We start from the raw sequence: 18,808 nt of genomic DNA on the forward strand, positions 1-18,808 counted from the left end.
TTCTAGTTTCCAAGGCTGACCATCATCCAGCCCCATCTGGAATTGAATCCACTGGTCACGTCCCCTTCCTGGATTTGATCACTGGGGCTGGAAAGACATGAACCTGGCTCCCTTACAGAGGGCCACATGGACTGAGAGAGGAGGAAGAGTGGTCCCCTCCCAAATAGTGTGTGCTTTTACTGGAGGACAAAGGAAAGACTGCCATCTGCCCCACCCAGCTGTACAGGCTGGGTCTGAGTCTGTGCAAAAGGAGACCACGGGCAAAGGCTGAAGAAGTTGTCACCTGAGCCCTGGACTGCATAAACTATGAACCAGAATGGGGAAGAAGGGGCCTGATTATCAATTAGCTGTGGAAAAAAACTCGAGTTGGGCTTTGGGAGCCTAGGGCAGCAATACGTTGCAGAAACCCCAGTATTCCCCTGCCAGTATACACAGTGCTGCTGGAAGTGAGCAACCACCCCCACAGGGGTTCTGGTGACCCCGGGAGAAGAGATGAAGAAAATGAGGGACTGTGAGTGCAGGCAGAAACCTCAGGATGCCCCTGAAAACATGGCAGGCACTTTAGGCAGGAAGCTGAGGCTCAAGATACAAGAGGGACAAATCCCTCTTGTTTTCACCCCACCATCATAAATTAATTTCTCCCTAGATTATACTCTTCCTAAGGGGAGCGCTGCTTCTTGTATATTTTTTCCTTTTGTTGCACCTCCTGGACTCCAGGTCTAGCCAAGCAGTAATAACTGTAGCAACAATAATAGCCATCATTGACTATGTAGCGATGATGGGTGAGCACTTTCTGTGTATGCTCTCATTTTTCTCCTTTGAAATAGGTACTATTTTGCCCCTATTTCATAGATGAAGAAATGGATGCTTAGGAAGTCAAAGTGCCCTGCTCAAGATAACACAGCAAAGAAGTAGCAGAGCCAGCCTCTGGCTCCAGATCTGTTGACTTAGCAGTCTCTGCTCTCTCCCACTCCCCTCTTCCACCTATCCACATAACCACCCTCTGTCTCTGAAATGACCTACCCTCTCCTTCTCTATGCAGTCTTAAGAGCTGTTTGGTTCATCTCCAGAAGATTTGGCCTCAGAAAAAATGATATCTGAAAGTACGTGGTATTCTCAGCTACAGCAGAAATGAAAAAAGGATAAATAGATCCCATTGTGTGTTCAGCAAGCACGGGGACGTGTGCTGGGGACAGCCTTCCACGTTTCTCTCTAGGATGAGTGCACTCAGGACCCCTCACTGCTGCGGTCAGCCTTATGGAGAGAACAAATGCAGCTGCTACGGAGCATAGCTCTCCCTAACCCACTGGCATAGTGGACTGTTCCCAAGCACCCAAGACTTTGAGTAAAACAGCAAAGTTACAACTAGAGAGCATTTGGGGGTATTGCATATCACTAAAAAGGAATTATGACCCTTAACTGAGATAGAAGCATTCTTTTTTCCATCACAACCTTCAAATTAAAAGTCACTATAGGAGAGAAAACATGGCAGCATAGAGAGAAGTGGAAAACTGTTAGTCCCCCCAAGAGCAATTCATAAATGACCAAAAAACTAGTAAATAACCAGGAATAACTGTGGGGAGACAAATGTGACTGCCCACTCATCATCCACCAACCTGAATTGGGAGGAATGCCCGAGATCACAGCATAAAATCTGTAAGTAAAACTGTGGACCCGCGCTGAGAGCCGAGAGCCCCTCCCTCACGGAAGCCTCGCAGTGCTGGAGAGCAGCACCCCCCGAACAAGCGAGTGTACCTCAGCCCAGCTGCATCTGGGATTTTAATGTTAACTGCTAAATACACAGTGAATCCTCAACCAGCAGACAGAGGCTTTTGGGGACAACTGACCTTGGGAGAGTCGGGGGACATATCTGTCTCAGGACGAGAAGCCCAAAGGCTGATGGGTGAACCTGGGAGCTTTTCTGTCCCTTTTGCTTTCTGTGGAGAAAACTGCAGCCACTTTCAGCCTGCAGCGCTTTGCAGTAAAGACAGACTCAGCTATTTTAAAATCAAAATACTTTGATCAGCAGAGTCAAAGAAACAAAGAACTTCCTGATAGGCAGTGACCTCTTTGGAGGGGGCATAGCTTCCCAAAGGAAAGGGAGGGGCCCAGCTTTATCGCCTGCCTTTCCAGAACCAGACCCCAAAGCCTGGGGGAGGAGAGCCACAGGCCACACCCTCTTACACAGGCAGTGACATGCTGCACCTGCCAAACAGAAAAGCACAGGTGTTATTAATCCTCTAAGAAAAACCATCAGGGGAACCAGATACTGAATATTTCCTCCTTCTGTGACCTGAACCTGTTCTCATCTGGGAAAACCTGATTGGGGTGGCCTAGGAGGTCAGACGCCTAGACAACAGACAACTACAACCTACACTAACAAAAACGAAGCTATGACCCAGTCAAAGGAACAAACATACACTTCAACTGATATACAGGAATTTAAACAACTAATGCTAAATCAATTCAAAAACTTTAGAGAATATTTCACAAAAGAGATAGAGGCTGTAAAGAAAACACTGAGCATACGTACAGCAGAAATTGAAAGTTCAGCAAAACAACTAGTAGAATCTAAGGAAATGAAAGGCACAACACAAGAGATGAAAGACACAATGGAAACATACAACAGCAGATCTCAAGAGACAGAAGAAAACACTCAGGAACTGGAGAACAAAACACCTGAAAGCCTACATGCAAAGGAGCAGATGGAGAAAAGAATGAAAAAATATGAGCAACATCTCTGGGAACTTAAAGATGAAACAAAATACAAGAACCTACGTATCATTGGTATCCCAGAAGGAGAAGAGAAGGGAAAAGGGATAGAGGCAATAATAGAGGAACTAATCAATGAAAATTTCCCGTCTGTTATGAAAGACATAAAATTACAGATCCAAGAAGTTCAGCGTACTCCAAACAGAATAGATCTGAATAGGCCTACGCCAAGACACGTAATAATCAGATTATCAAATGTCAAAGACAAAAAGAGAATCCTGAAAGCTGCAAGAGAAAAGCGATCCATCACATGCAAAGGAAGCTTAATAAGACTATGTGCAGATCTCTCAGCAGAAACCATGGAGGCAAGAAGGAAGTGGTGTGATATATTTAAGACACTGAAAGAGAAAAACCTCCAACCAAGAATCCTATATCCAGCAAAGCTGTCTTTCAAATATGAGGGAGAGCTCAAAATATTTTCCAACAAACAGACAATGAGAGACTTTGTGAACAAGACACCTGCCCTACAGGAATTGCTAAAGGGAGCAATGCAGAGTGATAGGAGAAGACAGGAGTGTGTGGTTCAGAATACAATTTTGGGAGATGGTAGCACAGCAATGTAAGTACACTGAACAAAGATAGCTATGTATATGGTTGAGAGAGGAAGGTTGGGAGCATGTGAGACAGCAGAAGAAAGGAGGAAAGATAAAGAATGGGACTGTGTAACTTGGTGAAATCTAGTGTTCAACAATTGTGATAAAATGTACAAATATGTTCTTTTACGAGGGCAACAAGAAAATGTCAACCTTGCAAGGTGTTAAAAATGGGGAGGCATTGGGGGAGGGATGCAATCAATGCAAACTAGAAACTATAACTAACAGAATCATTGTATTATGCTTCCTTTAATGTAACAAAGTTGATATACCAAGGTAAATGCAGATAAGAAGGGGGGATAGGGGAGGCATGATAGACACGTGACATTGGTGGTGTTTGTCTGACTCTTCACCCTACTTTGATTTAAGATTACTTTTCGTTTTGCTACTTCCTAGCTGTCATTTTTTTCCTCTTTCTTTTCCCTCTCTACCTTCTTTGGTGCTCCCTCCTGCCTTGTGGAAGAAATATAGATGCCCTTATATACATAGTGGTGAAGGTGGTGAACACATAAATATGTGACCATACAGAGAACCATCAATTGTTTACTTAGGATGGAATGTATGGGGTGTGAACAAAACCATCTTAAAAAAATGGGTAGATGTCAAAACCTCAAGGGCAAGATGCTGAGTGAAATAAGCCAGACACATATGGACAAATATTGCAGGGTCTCACTGATAAGAACTAATTATAATATGTAAACTCATAGACATGAAATATAAGGTACCAAGATATAGGACGAGGCTTAAGAATGGGGAGTGGTTGCTTAGTATGAGCAGAATGTTCAACTGGGATGAACTTAAATGTTTGGAAATAAACAGAGGTGTTGGTAGCAAGATGTGAGAATAACTAACAGTGCTGAATGGTGTGTGAATGAGGTGGAAATGGGAAGCTCAGAGTCATATATGTCACCAGAAGGAAAGTTGGAGGTCAAAAGATGGGAATGTATAAAACTGAATCCTATGGTGGGCAATATCCATGATTAACTGTACAAATATTAGAAAACTCTTCCATGAACCAGAACAAATGTATGACAATACAACTAGAAGTTAACAATAGAGGGACATATAGGGAAGAAATATATACCTATTGCAAACTATATACTACAGTTTGTAGTATTTCAACATTCTTTCACAAACAGTAACAAGTGTACTATACCAACACTACGAGTCAGTAATTGAGGGGGGTTGGTTAGGGATAGGGGAGGATTAGAGTTTCCTTTTCTTTTCCTTTTTTTTTTTTTTTTTTTTTTTTTTTCCCATCTTTCACTTTATTTCTGGCCTGGAGTAATGAAAAGTTTCTAAAAATTGAACAAAAATTAAGTGTGGTGATGGATGCACAGCTGAAAGAGGGTACCAGGGACAACTGATTGTACACTTTGGATCTTTGGATAATTGTATGGTATCTGAACAATCCCAATAAAAATTAAAAAAAAAAGTCACTGTATTGTAATGATCTAATCCTATTTTCACAGGTGTGGTAATTATTGCACTAAAGATAATGGGGTTCATGTTAGATAACAGAAAGGAAATGCCCTGGTCTTAAGTGCTTGTTAATGAACAATATGGCACAGTCAATTAAGGCACAGGAAAGAAGCATGGCGGCTGGTGATTCATGGATTGGTCATCGTATCTAATTTTTGTTATTGGATCAGTAAAGACAGGAAGCAAATACTTCTCAAATGGGAGGGAAGAAAATTACAAATTTGATGAAAATAAATCACCTTTTGAGCTTTCAAGCCTTTGGATTGAGGCTTTGGTTAATGTAGGCAACAGCCTTCTCTGCCTGCTATTTGGCACGTGGTTATCAGGTAACACTCCCATTTTGTCTTTGAAAAGACATTTTAATTGAAAAATCATTTGCCCATAAAATTATTATCATTTCACATTCCACCAAAGGACTGCATTATGACCATAAAACAATTTGTAAGTGGATTCATTTTACCCACTAAATCATATTACATTATGCTATGAACAGAATGATTAAAGCAAGTTAGCATTTTGCTGGCAAAGTAATTCATTCTTATGCATTTCATCCACACAGATACTTATACTACTGAGTCCATTTGTCTTGTTGACAGAACATCTATATACACATTGGATAGAATGCATTTTATTTAGTTGATGCAATTAATTTTATTCACAGATTTTTAACTTAAGCTAATTTTTTGTCACAGAAATAGAGTGGATCGTGGGGGAAAATTAATCTTGCCTACACGATCCATGTTCATAAAGTTTCACCAAACAACTACACAAGTCTGCAAACAGGGTAAACAAAAACTGGGACAAAATAATGGGTCAGAACAAAACAAAAACTTGAAAAAATGTTCCTTTTGAGTTTCTTTCATTAAACTCTCCTATGTGTCTAGTGAAAACAAAATCCAAAGATGCATTGAAAATGAGGGGACGGAGATAGTGGTGAAAAAGGGACTTCTCCCCTCTGAAGGATTTGACTGGGAAAAGGGTCTCCTACAACTGCTTGAATTGCTCTTCAGCTAGTGTATCTTCATAGCCAGGCTCTTCCCATGCCGACAGAAATAGCTTCAGACCTTTCTGGGGCAGGTGCCAGGCTCTGAGTTAGACCAGGCTTTGGGAGACAGCATTAACTTACTCAGGCCAGGGACAACTTCAGGAATCCCAAGTGGGTCCCAAGTAGGGTTTAAGAGGTTTTGCCATAGAAGATGCCCAAAATAAGTTTCCTAAAACCAAATGTGAGGAACAGAAAATGGCCCGTATTTCATTGTGGGCTTTAGGCCCACCTGTTTACCCCTGGAATACTCAGGTCTGGAACTACAGCATCTGGATTCCTTGCCCAGGACTCCAGCGTGAACCTGGATTCCTCACCTGGATTGCTTGCCCAGGACTCCAGCACCGCCCAGAGGGCAGGAGACTCTCTCTGTCCGGGACACCCCCACAGTATGGGACTGCACAGGGCTAGCACACAGACGTCATTCAGGAAAGACTTCTGGAGTCATTCACTTATTATTCAATGCATATTTTCTGAGACCTCACTGCATACATAAAATATTACCATTGGGGGAAGCTGGGTGATGGGGTCAACTGTCACATTTTTTACTCTTATGAATCTATAATTATTTCCAAACAAAATTTCAATAAAGAGAAAGATCCAGTGTAGAAAGCACTGTGGTAGGAAAATGCAGGGACTATAAAGGTACAGAGAAATGCCTGATTCTTGTGAGCAGAAAGGAAGACTCCCTGGAGGAGGTGGTGTGCTGAGTGTCAGGAGGAGAGGAAAGGGAGCACTCCTGCTACCGAATGCTGGGTGGGGTGGGGTGGGTGGAGGAGCCCTTTGCAGCCAGATACTTTCTAGCTATGTGGTGAGAGCCATGGGAGCAGAGCTGGGCTACAGCAGTGACCCAGTCACTGCAGGGCCTTCGTGGCCCTTCCTGGGTCACTGGTTCTATAAGCTCTGCAGCACCCTTGTTTTTAGGCTTCTCCCCCATAAAACACATCTGTCAGTTTTGCCCAGGACTCAGCCAGGCAGTACCAGGTTTGATCAGGACAACCACCACCCTCAGCTGGTTCCACTCCTCCTCAGCTGACTCACATTCTACTGGTGGCATCTTTGACCCCAGGCCAGCTGGTGGGGGAGTAGAGGCTTTTGTTTAGAGGCTTTTGTCCATCAAGCCCTCACTCTAAATCCATCTATACAAATCACACAACCCAGGTAACTGACACTCCACAAAATGCTCCCAACCTCTGCCCTCCAGGAGCATTTTTCTTTTACACAAAGTAATCTAGCTTTTCAGTCACATTACAAAAGTCATCCATGTGCACACAAAAACTGAACAAATTGGCAACTGAGCAAATTGGTAACTTATTCATACAATGTAAAAGCAACATACTTGAAGCCTCATAGAGTCTACTGGAAAACAGTAGGAGGCTCTTCAGCCCCAGATATCATAAGAAAAATGACAGCTGACGTTATTGGGTGTTCTGAGGTGCCAAGCATGACTTGATGTATGTTTTTATGGAATGTACACAGAAACCCTATGGAGGCTGACACTATATTATCACCATGTACATTTCACAGATAAAGACATGCAGGAACAAAAACAGTTCACTCACTTGCTCAGGGGTACACAGTCAGTATGTGCCAGTTAGTTCTATCTAACGCCAGAGTCTGAGTGTTGACCACAACACTTTCTCTTCCACTAAAGAACAAGTTGTCTCACCTGAGCATCTCTGCTCACCTTTTGCAAGTACTGGCAACTTACCTGCTTCCGACTCTGGAACTGAGGGAGGCTGGAACAGGCTGCGGATTGTGCCCCGGTGACCCCTGCAGACACACCTTCCCGACCTTTATGATTCACCTGGAGGGCAGATGCATCCCTTGATATCCCTGGACCACAGGCAAAATCTCTCAGTAGATACATGGAAACTTTTAACGGCTACATTAACACAATATTGGGGTGATATTTTTCTCACTTAAGAAAACAAATGGGAAAAGGGGCTTCTGCTCACAGTATATTAAGCTACTTTAAATTATCAGAAGTCATTTGTAAATGGATTTTCCTGGAAAATTTGAATATGGATAAGGATATTTTACTCATCTGCCTGACACTTTTCTAAAATATCCTCCAAACGGAATATCAGCAAGGAGAGTAGCATATGTTTTCCTCTCCACTATGGGCTTTTTATGAAATGTAAGCACCACATCATTACTCATTCCTGGAAAAATAGGCCATTATGGATCTTGAAGAACTTATAAAGTTGAAAATTAAGTTTTAAAGGTAATTATGCCCCCCATCCCATCCCATCACTGAAAATAAAATGAGAAGTTCCAAAAGACAAACTCATGAGCAGGAGGCATTCCATGTCTAATTAGATGTACTATTGTTCGATTTTCATGAAAATAAAAGCAGGCATCACAGAAAGAATTGTGCCAGTTATATTACATGTGAAATTAGATCTATATAAAGATGGTGATCAAAGCCTCATGGAACCAAACCATCTGGTCATTGCTTTCAGAGGCTCAGTCAATCACCCACATGTTGAATAGATGAGACAATCAGGGCCAAAGTATTCTTTGAAAGTCATGGCTTAAGAGGGCTCTAGAGATGCCGTGTTGGCTACATATTAGCATTACCTGGAGTGCAAATTAAAACAAAGATGCCTGGGAAGCATCCTCCAAAATTTGGGTTTAGTAACCCTAGGGTGGGATTCAGGAACATGCTTTTTTACCAAGCATCCAACCTATTAAGGTACATGGCCCTGAGACTGGGAACTACTGTTCTGTTGACATAGTCAGGCTAAAGCCCAAACACTCCGTGGTGATGTTGGTCCAAGTCCTGACTCATCTGGTGACACAGGCTCATAAATGTCTGGTTCTGGCTCAGCCCAAGCTACCAACTCCTCCTTATTTTGAAATTCTAATACCTAAGTCTATTATCATTGAGAGATTTAAGATCTTGTATTGTTCCAATGTTTAGTATTTAAAATATCTTTACTATGTTTCTCATCTTTTAAAAAAGAGATAAAAATAATGCCTGTCTTGTAAGGTATTAATAAGGATCAATAAGCTAATCAAGGTAAAAAGCTTGGGACATATTATATGTTCAATAAATGCTGGCTATTAATATAATTCTTGTTTTTGAACCAATATGTATCAGGAGGAATTAATTGTCTACATTACAATGGGGTACTATCTGGTTACCAAGGCTTGATAAATTCTTTAACTTTGTGCAGGATTCATAGACTTTGCTGATTTCTGCCAAATAGAAAGTCACTGAGAACCAGTGTTTGCATTTGCTTATCTTTCAGAGTGGACATGAGACTTTGGTTCTCAGATTCCAAATCCTGACCTTCCTAGCCACCCACAAAAGGCCCAGCAGAGAGCCAAGCACATTTCTAACAATCTTTTTATTTGTAATAGTTGAAAGTTAGAAACAACTCAAATGCCCTTCAGCAGAAAAATAAATAAATAGTTTGGTATATTCATATAATGGAATATGACCCAGCTATCCAAAAGGATAAACTACTCACAAACATAATAAATAGATGGATAAATCTCACAGACATTAAGTTAAGCAAAATAAGCCAAGCACAAAAGAGTGCATACTGTATGATTCCATTCTGAAGTTCAACAACAGGCAAAACTACTCTGTGGGGATAAAAAGTCAGGCCATGGTTACCTCTGGGGGATACTAACTGGGAAGAACTAAGAAGGAAACTTCTGGGGTGCTGGAAATGTTTATATCTTGTTCATACTTACATAGTCAAAAATTAATTGAGAAGAACCTAAGATGGCAGCTAGGTGAGACAGGGCAAAAAAACACCTCCATGAAAAATACTAGATAAAAGCCAGAAAGTGACCCAGAACACCACTGCCAGCGATGCACCAGCCGGACAAGGTCCACTAAATCCACAGGGACCGTGATTTGGTGAAACTGGGAGTCTGCATTCTGAAACAAGTGAGCCAGCCAGCTGAAAGTCGGTGGCCATGCTGCAGTGTGGGGAAACCATGGGTTGGCATTTGGAGATGGACTAGTTCTTTTTAAAAAAAAACCTGGGAGTGGCTGCAGATATGGTGGTGAGAACTGCACAGCAAAGCACGGCAGGAGCGGGCTGTACCAACGCCTCAGTGTATAGTGTGGAGGATAGCACTTCCCACATGCACTGCTGATTGTCTTGGGGCCAGGGGAGCAGAGAGGAGCCAAAAGGAGAAAGAAACCGTGACCCTTGCAGCCATCTTCCTGGTGGGCTGGAGATGCTCCTGCCCGGGGCCGTAGCCATACTCCAGAGCCATGCCAAGGGTGCCAGTGTGACAGGGAGTGTTTCCCACAGCACCATGCACACACAATATTGGCCATGGACAGTGGCCTTTAGTGCACCCACAGCTAATTGTCCCGGAGCTGGGAAGGCAGAGCTGTGCGAAAAGGGGGAAATTAACACGCCCCATTCAGCCATCTTTACAGCAGGCTGGAACACCCCTGCATGGTCCGGTGGAGGACCTTCCCTGGAGGGCTGGCACACACTTGTGATATGGCACAGCCTTCCCTCAGCAGAGGTCCTGAAAGAGAACAGCTGAGAAGGGGGATCCGCTCAGAAAGCCCAGGGACCCTACGCCAATACCAAGGACCTGTGGGTCAGTGGCAGAGACAATCTGTAGCAAGACTGAAATGAAGGCTTAGACTCTTGCAACAGACTTAAATCTCCGAGAATACCTGGGAGGTTTGATTATTAAAGCTGCCCTGCCTCCCTAACCACTCAGACACATGCCCTGCATTCAGGACGGACAGCACCAACAACACACCCAAACTTAGTGCACCAATTGAACCCCACAAGAATCAGATCCCCACACACCACAAAGACAAAGTTGGGGAGACCTGATTTGAGGGGAATAGGTGACTTGTGGATGCCATCTGCTGGTTAGTTAGAGAAAGTGTATGCTACCAAGCTGTAGAGCTGACAAATTAGAGATTGGTATTTTTCATCTCCTGAAAGACCCCTATCAAGTAAAGCAAATGCCAAGAGGCCAAAAACAACAGAAAATTTAAAAGCATATGATAAAATCAGATGATATGGAGAACCCAAACCCAAACACCCAAATCAAAAGATCAGAAGAGACACTGTACTTGGCGCAATTAATCAAAGAACTAAAGACAAACAATGAGAGCATGGCACAGGATATAAAGGACATGAAGAGGACCCTAGAAGAGCATAAAGAAGAAATTGCAGGAGTAAATAAAAAGTAGAAGATCTTATGGAAATAAAAGAAACTGTTGGCCAAATTAAAAAGACTCTGGAAACTCATAATACAAGATTAGAGGAAGTTGAACAACAACTCAGTATTCTTAAGGACCACAGAATGGACAATGAAAGAACAAAAGAAAGAATGAGGAAAAAAATAAAAAAAAATTGAAATGGATCTCAGGGATATGATAGATAAAATAAAACATCCAAATGTAAGACTCATTGGTGTCCCAGAAGGGGAAGAGAAGGGTATAGGTCTAGAAAGAGTATTCAAAGAAATTGCTGGGGAAAGCTTCCCAAACCTTCTACACAATATAAATACACAAAGCATAAATGCCCAGAAAACTCCAAATAGAAAAAATCCAAATAAATCCACTCCAAGACATATTCTGATCAGACTGTCAAATACTGAAAAGAAGGAGCAAGTTCTGAAAGCAGCAAGAGAAAAGCAATTCACCACATACAAAGGAAACAACATAAGACTAAGTTGTGACTACTCAGCGGCCACCATGCAGGCAAGAAGGCAGTGGCATGACATATTTAAAATTCTGAGAGAGAAAAATTTCCAACCAAGAATACTTTATCTAGCAAAACTCTCCTTCAAATTTGAGGGAGAGCTTAAATTTTTCACAGACAAACAAATGCTGAGAGATTTTGCCAATAAAAGACCTGCCCTACTTCAGATACTAAAGGGAGCCTTACCAACAGAGAAATGAAGAAAGGAATGAGAGAGATAGAGAAATTTAACAGACATCTATAAAACATTACATCCCAAATTCACCAGGACACACAATCTTCTCTAGTGATCACGGATCTTTCTCCAGAATAGACCATATGCTGGGACACAAAACAAGCCTCAATAAATTTAAAAAAAATTGAATTTATTCAAAGCACATTCTCTGACCACAGTGGAATACAAATAGAAGTCAGTAACCATCAGAGACTTAGAAAATTCACAAACACCTGGAGGATAAAAATGAGAGGGAGATGAAAACATTGCCAGATAATCAAAAGCTGAGAGACTTCATCACCAGTAGATCAGTCCTATAAGAAATGCTAAAGGGAATTGTGCAGGATGAAAGGAAGGGACACTAAACAATTGACTGAAACCACATGAAGAAATAAAGATTTCCAGTAAAGACCACATGGTAAATATAAATACCAATACTACTGTATTTTGATTTGTAACTCCATTATTTACTTCCTACAGGATCTAAAATACATAAAGTATAATCATAAATCAGTCGTTTTGGACTCAATGTAAAATACATAATTTTTGACAAGAACTACATAAAGGTGGGGGAATGGAGGAGTATAGGAACATAGTTTATGTGTCCTATTGAAGTTAAGTTGGTATCAAAGAAAAACAAGATTGTTATACATTTGAGAGGTTAAATGTAAGCCCCATGGTAAACACAAAGAAAGTATCAGAGAATATGACCATAGAGATGAAAAGTAGAGTATGGGTTACGAGAAGTGGGGGAAGGGGCAATGGGGAGTTAACAAATGAGTGTAGGGTTTCTGTTTGAGGTGAAGGGAAATTTCTAGTGATGTATGTTGGGAAGGTGATGGCATTGCAACATTCTAAATGTGATTAATCCCACTAATGGAATGCTAGGGAGGGGTTGGAATGGGAAGATTTAGGCTGTATATATGTTTCCACAACTGAAAAAAAAAAGTCTAAAAAGATGACAATTAAATGCCAAGGATGATCCTGGATGGGATCTGAGGATGGAGGAGAGGAGTTGGGACATAAGAAAAGAAAAAAGGAAATATAGAATGTAAGCTTTGTATCAATGTTGAATTTCCTGAACATCTTAGCTGCGCTTAATGGGATTCCATAAAAGAATGTTCTTGTTTGTGGGAAATGTGTATGTGAATTATATTGTTTGTTCAAGGATGTGTGCAGCTTGCTCTTATATGTTCAGAAGACAGAGCAATAGATGATGGATGACAGGGAGGGAGGGAGGGAGAGAGGGAGGGAAAGAAAGAAATGGTGGTGTGACAGGATGTTAAAGTTGGTGGATCAGGGTATTGGCAGAGGGGGGTCGGGGTATGATGGAGTTCTATGTATGGGTTTTGTATTGTTTTTGCAACTGTTCCTGTAAGTTTGAATTTATTTCAAAATAAAATTTAAAAAAATTAATTGAGCTGCACATATAAGATTAGTGCATTTTACAAACTTCACTACATAAATTACATCTTAATTTTAAAAATATTAAGGCATAATATGCATTAAAATGCCAGTTCTAAGTGAGATATTACACCCTTTTTAAGCTTGTTTAGTGTAATCCTCAGCTTCCTTTTGAAACAGAGCTGGTCTAAAGTTCAATGCGAAATGAAAAAATTTTTGTCTCATCCCTCAATTTCTCATTCACTCTCCCCCCAGTATTTTCAGCATTCTTTTCAAGGCATCTGATAATTTCATGTTCATTAATCAGATCATTTCACTACCTGATTTCTCTGACAAAGCATTTTTTCCCCAAATACACAAACTAAATTTATCCCTTTCCAATGCTAGCCAATTATTCCCTCTCTTAGCACCACTGTCCAGCACACACAAATGAATAGCTCTTGGCTCAGTGTTGGATGCAGTTTCCATCCAGAAGCTAATTTGAGAATTGCATTTGTTTAGTCTCATGACAACCAAGATTGACCACAGGTCTTCTGATGACTTGTAAAATAACCTAAGGCTTGAAAATTTTGCCTCAGCAAAGATTTCCAGTTAAGGTTGAGGAAATTCTTAAAATTCTCTTTTTTATCCAATGCCAAACTGTATCTCTCTTGACTTAATTCAAATCTTGTCTCACCTCAGAAGCTTTACTGAAAGCAATATCCTGAGCTGTGCTCTCAAAATCTATCTGCAATGATGGAGAGCAAATTCATCTGAATCTATAAGGATAGGCATAGCTCTTGGAATTCATTCATTCACTCACACATTCGTTCATTCACGAAACATTTATTGAGCACCCATTATGCTCAGTGTATAGCAGTAAGCCTAACAATCTCTGGTTTTGCTTATATTTTATTTGGAGAGAGTGCTTATATTTTAGTTGGAGAGAAATAAAATAAATAAGATAATTTCATGGACTGATAAACTATGTGAACAAATAAAAATGGGAAATAGGATTTAAAATGCCCAAAAGGATAGATATATTTTATATAAAATGCTCAGAGAAAGTCTCTTTGAGGAAACAACATCTGAGCAGAGACCTGAATGACGAAAAGCAGTAAGCCATGCAAGTGCTGGGGAAACCATTCCAAGAGAGGAATAAGCACTTTCAAGGGTCCCAAAGAGGAGAATAATCTCTGTGCATTCTAGGAGCAGAAAGGCAACTCAAAACAATCCTTGACTTTGTTTTACTGCCTGGTCTTCCTACCAGGACCTCCTCCTTCTTTTGATAGTACCATGGCATTGTCAACTCCAGGAAAAAAAAAGCCAACTAAAATACCAGCATCTACTGTGATTCCTGTTCCAAACTCCTACTAAAGAAGCCCTTGCTCCCTGGTTTTAACCCTGGCTTAACCAAGATTTCTGCCGCTCTGGAAAACTAACAGCAAGGTCTTCCTTGATTAGACTGGATTATTTCTGCAGATTTCCCACATAATGAGAGCTGTTCTCTTGAAGTAGGTGCTGGCTGAGACAGCTCTGGGGCTGAGTCAACACAACAGGGAAGGTCAATAAACACACCCACAAATTAGGGGACCATTCACAGTTCCTTTGTCAAGACTAATTGTGGGCTCACTTTAAGGAACATGCCCTTTCTGATCAGAAGCATCACTGCCCAGGAGAAGATAACATGCTGGGGTTTCACATCTGGCATTACACATAATTAAGATTTCACAGTTCAAACAACAACTTGATATTATATTCCTGAAATCAAAGTTGCTAGTCAATTCAACAGGGCCCACCCAGAGCTCTATACATGGACAGATACTCAACAAAGATTTGGTAACATCAGTCATTCAATTTCTAATTTTTCTTCCTGGCTCTCAGGCCCTAAACGAACTGGCTAAATCCAGTTTGAGTGTTCACAGCCATTAGATGCCCTGAGAATACCAGAAACTACCAGTCAAAGCTCCACAGATGCTGGACAAGCCTCCTGCATTTCTTAAGCCTTGAATGATGGAATGAGAGGGCTGCAAAAGAGATAGAAGGGCCAAGCCTGGTGCTTATGGAAGTACCAAGCCCTGAAAGAAAAAGAAGCACTGTAATCTGGACAGACAGCATAGAGCGGTGGCTAAGGCAAAGATCTTGAGATTCAAGTTTTAGTTCCACCACATACAAGCTGCATGACTTTTCTCTGTTTCCTCACTCTAAACAAACAGCAAAAATAGTGCCCACCTGTGCTTGTCCATCTGCATCTCCCAACCCCAGACTGACTCTCCAATCTCCCTGCCCTGCTTTTTTTAAATTCAGTTTTATTGAGATATATTCACATACCATACAGTCATCCAGAGTATACAATCAACTGTTCACAATGTCATCATATAGTTGTGCATTCACCACCACAATCAATTTTTGAACATTTTCATTACTCCAATAAAAATAAAAATAAAGAGCTGGGGCACTCCGAGGTTTTCACCTGCCCTCCACGCTCTGTCTAGTGGGATCCCTGAGGCATCCATGGCAGGGATTCTGCTACTCTCCGCTCGTCAGTGAACGGCCAGGACAAAAAATAATATCCAGAGATATTCTGGCACTAACAGCATGATCTATAGTAAGAAAGAGGAGCAACAGTCTGTTTCAACCAATGAAATGTCCAAGGGAACTTCAAAGATCCAAGACAATGTAAAAAAGAATATGAAAAAAGACATTAAATACTATTAAGGGCATGAAAGTTGAATTAAGCAAACTAACTGTACAAGCAACCAAGCCACCCAACAGAGGACCACGTAAAAGTTTGGAGGCTACAATTGGTAGGCTTCAAAACACTACAGAAGATACCACAAAAAAGAGAAATGAGTCTCTGAGTCTTGAGTTAGTGGCAGCTGCATCAGCTGACACAGAATCTCTCCCTTTTGACAAGCAAATGACCAAGTCAGAGCTGCTCAGGCAGCTACGGCAGCACGAGGAAGAATCGAGGGCTTCGAAAGATGAAGAAAGTTGGAAAGTTAACTTCAGTAACATAATATCAGATATGGAAGTTGCCAGATTGGCTACAGCTAGAATTAGTATGAGACCAGAGCATCAGATTCAATTTGATGAAGGACCAGAAAATTTTGTTGATGACGAAAAGACCTCTGATCTTAGAAAAAGTTTTGAGAAAAATAATGTTTTTGATATTAAGGCAGTTACTGAAGAGACACCTGAGGCAGAGACATCACTTTGCTCTGGGATGTGGAATTTGCTAAGCAGTTGGCCACAGTAAATCAACAACCCTTTCAGAATGATTTTGAAGAAATGATCCAGTGGATGAAAGAGGGGAACTCTGGGGGTTCCCAATTAACAGTGAAGCAGGTTTCAATGATGATGGTTCTGAATTTCACAAACACATATTTCTGGATAAATACCTGTAGGATTTTCCAAAAAAATGACCAGTTCGCCACTTCATTGAGCTGGTGACCTGTGGTCTTTTCAAAAATCCGTATCTGAATGTTAAACAGAAGGTTGAACATACAGAGTGGTTTGGAAATTATTTCAAAGAAAAGAGGGACATTCTAAAAGAAATTGACATAGAATTCAATTGAAGGCCATGTAAATTTTTATTTCAAGCTGTTGAATATGGATACTATCACTAAAGAAAATAATTTTACTAGGAAAAAAAATAAAAATAAAAAAGAACACTTAAAACATCCCATTCCCCCATCCCGCCCTATTTTTCATTTAATTTTTGTCCCTGTTTTTCTACCCATCTGTCCGTACACTGGATACAGGGAGTGTGAGCACAAGGTTTTCACAATCATACAGTCACACCGTGTAAACTATATACTTATACAATCATCTTCAAGAATCAAGGCAAATGGGTTGCAGTTCAACAGTTTCAGATATTTCCTTCTAGCTATTCTAATACACTAAAAACTACAAAGGAATATCTATATAGTGCATAAGAATATCCCCCAGAGTGATCTCTGGACTCCATTTGGAATCTCTCAGCCACTGAAACTTTATTTTGTTTCATTTTGCTTCCCCCTTTTGGTCAAGAAGACTTTCTCAATCCCACAATGCCAGGTCCAGATTCATCCTCGGGAGTCATATCCTGTGCTGCCAGGGAGATTTACACTGCTTGAAGTTGTGTCCCATGTAGTGGGGAGGGCAGTGAGTTCACCTGCTGAGTGGGCTTAGAGAGATATAGGCCATATCTGAGCAATAAAAGAGGTTCTCGGGGGGAGACTCATCCTGCTCTGCTCTTGCTCCACGAAGTTGACCTTTCAGGTCAATCCTGCTTCGCTCAGGATTGAGCAGGTTCCTGTTGACTCCATGGATAGCTCTGAAGCTGAATAGCCCTTGAGAGGAGCAGACCCCTATCCCTCACACTTAGACCAGATATTGGATGCAGGAGGCTCTCTTCAGTTGAGGGCAACTCTCAGCCTTTCTTCTAGAGAGCTGACTCCCACCAGCTGGGGTAATGAGCCCCCAGGTCTGATGCGGGATTTGGGCAGTGCATCACAGCACCCACTACAGGGTGACGACAGCTTCCCCCTGCTGTCAGTCCCTTGACGTGTCCCCATCCCTCGTTTATTCCCTTAACTCCACTCAAATCTCTATAAATAATCACTTAACTAAATTCCCTTTGGGTTACCACTGATGTCTTTCTGGGGTCTTGACTGTCACAGTGCCTCATAGGCTTGTTGTGAAAATTGAATAAATTGATAAATAGACAGAGCCTAGAACAATGCCTGCACAGTTCAGGATTCCATATATGCTTGTTATTATCAAGAAAATTTTCACCCTTATCTGGGAAGGAAGGTTCCTCCACCCCAGGGCTTCCAGGAGTTAGTGGTCAGTTTTGTAAGAAGTTCTGGAAGGGAGCCCAGGAGCGGGGTAATATAAAGCTGAGGATGTTTCCCTGAAGGAATTGACTTTGAGAAGGCTTTTAAGTATCCAAAACTTAAGTGTAGTTTGAGGTTATGCTACCAAAACACTGCAGGCATTTCATCTATTCATTCATTCAAGGATGAACTAAAAAAGAAAGACATCATTCCTGCTCTTATAGAGTATTTACAGTCCCGGGGAGAGGCAGAATATACAAGAAACTGAGTAAATACATAGTTGTAAATTGTGATACAGTGCAATGAAATAGGTGGATGGTTTGCAGAGCTACAGAAAAACAGGAACAAGGTAACAAAATAGGGTGGACAGGAAAGCCTCTGAGGAGCTAACATTTGTGCTAAGATAACTAAGGAATGTGCTAGTCTCCAGCATGCAGAGTGGACGAGTCCACCTATGGTACTCAGAATGTGCAGAGAAGCTGATGTGGACATTGGGGAGCTGGGTGCACAGACGGGAGCAGGGCAGACGTGGTGTGTGGAAAGGGGCTTGGAAGATGTGAGGGGAGCAGGCACATGGTGTAGGGAGGAAGGAGATGAGGTGAAATCACAGAAGGAGGGAAGGGCCAGGTGTGCAGCGCCTTGTGAATCATGGAAAATTGATTTTTTTCTTCCACGTGAAATTGTGAGCCACTGAAAGATTTTAACCAGGAGAGGGATGTGATCTAATTCATGTTTTTAAGAGATCATGGGGACTGCAGTGTGGAGAATGGCCTGGGAGTGGGCAAGCATAAGAACAG

The 18,808-nt window shown here is 41.4% G+C and overlaps 1 pseudogene; it reads left to right on the top strand.

The window, feature by feature from the left end:
• Positions 1 to 6,087: 6,087 nt before the first annotated feature.
• LOC119519052 lies at positions 6,088 to 16,769 on the top strand (annotated as a pseudogene).
• Positions 16,770 to 18,808: the final 2,039 nt, after the last annotated feature.

This window comes from Choloepus didactylus, chromosome 22 (assembly GCF_015220235.1).
Source record: "Choloepus didactylus isolate mChoDid1 chromosome 22, mChoDid1.pri, whole genome shotgun sequence".
Classification (NCBI taxonomy): domain Eukaryota; kingdom Metazoa; phylum Chordata; class Mammalia; order Pilosa; family Megalonychidae; genus Choloepus; species Choloepus didactylus.